The 1,462-nt window shown below is 40.6% G+C and overlaps 1 non-coding gene across 1 annotated transcript; it reads left to right on the forward strand.

Annotated features, from left to right (window-relative positions):
- Nucleotides 1-928: 928 nt before the first annotated feature.
- Nucleotides 929-1,036, forward strand: LOC148577749 (small nucleolar RNA R71). Its single transcript, XR_015903822.1, has one exon. It is a non-coding gene; the product is annotated as a small nucleolar RNA R71 (small nucleolar RNA).
- The last annotated feature ends 426 nt before the right edge of the window (nt 1,037-1,462 follow it).

Genomic DNA, 1,462 nt, shown 5'->3' on the forward strand with positions numbered 1-1,462 from the left:
AGCTCATGAAGGGCAGAAGGAGGTTCAATAGAATCTCTATGGTCTCTAGATGAGCCTCAGATTCCTTTGGTTCCCCAAAGGGATACTCCTTATTGGTCACTGGACGTCCCAGGAGGTCTTCCTCACTAGGATTCACGCCCTCCTCCTCCCTTGTAGGTTCGTCCATGATGGTCAAATCAATGGCCTTGTACTCTCTCTTTGGATTCTCTTCTGTATTGCTTGGGAGAGTAGTAGGAGGGGTTTCAGTGACTCTTTTACTCAACTGGCCAACTTGTGCCTCCAAATTTCTAATGGAGGACCTTCTTTCATTCATAAAACTCACAGTGGCCTTAGATAGATCAAAGACTATATTTGCTAAGCTATATGGGTTCTGCTCAAAATTCTCTGTCTGTTGCTGAGTGGATGATGGAAAAGGTTTGCTATTGCGAAACCTGTTTCTTCCACCATTATTAAAGCCTTGTTGAGACTTTTGTTGATCCTTCTATGAGAAATTTGGATGATTTCTCCATGAGGGATTATAGGTGTTTCCATAGGGTTCACCCATGTAATTCACCTCTACTATTGCAGGGTTCTCAGGATCATAAGATTCTTCTTCAGAAGATGCCTCTTTAGTACTGTTGGATGATTCCTTCAATCCATTCAGACTCTAAGAGATCATATTGACTTGCTGAGTCAATATTTTATTCTGAGCCAATATGGCATTTAGAGTATCAATTTCAAGAACTCTCTTCCTCTGAGGCGTCCTATTACTCACAGGATTCCTTTCAGAAGTGTACATGAACTAGTTATTTGCAACCATGCCAATGAGTTCTTGAGCTTCTGCAGGCATTTTCTTTAGGTGAATGGATCCACCTGCAGAATGGTCCAATGACATTTTAGATAATTCAGACAGACCATCATAGAATATATCCAGGATGGTCCATTCTGAAAGCATGTCAGAAGGACACTTTTTGGTCAGTTCCTTGTATCTCTTCCAAACTTCATAGAGGGATTCACCTTCTTTTTGTCTGAAGGTTTGAACATCCACTCTAAGCTTACTAAGCTTTTGAGGAGGAAAGAACTTGGCTAAGAAAGCCGTGACCAGCTTATCCCAAGAGTTCAGGCTGTCTTTAGGTTGAGAGTCCAACCATATTCTAGCTCTGTCTCTTATAGCAAATGGGAAAAGCATAAGCCTGTAGACCTCAGGATCAACCCCATTGGTCTTAATAGTATCACAGATCTGCAAGAATTCGGTTAAGAACTGAAAAGGATCTTCGGATGGAAGTCCATAAAACTTGCAATTCTGTTGCATCAGAGAAACTAATTGAGGTTTCAGCTCAAAATTGTTTGCTCCAATGGCAGGGATTGAGATGCTTCTTCCATGTAAATTGGAATTAGGTGCAGTAAAGTCACTGATGAGCGGATAATTTATACGCTTTTTGGCATTGTTTTTAGTATGTTTTTAGTAGGTTTTAATTAGTTT

The sequence above is a fragment of the Arachis ipaensis genome, chromosome B1 (genome assembly GCF_059453495.1).
Source record: "Arachis ipaensis isolate K30076 ecotype BB chromosome B1, ASM5945349v1, whole genome shotgun sequence".
Taxonomy (NCBI): Eukaryota; Viridiplantae; Streptophyta; class Magnoliopsida; order Fabales; family Fabaceae; genus Arachis; species Arachis ipaensis.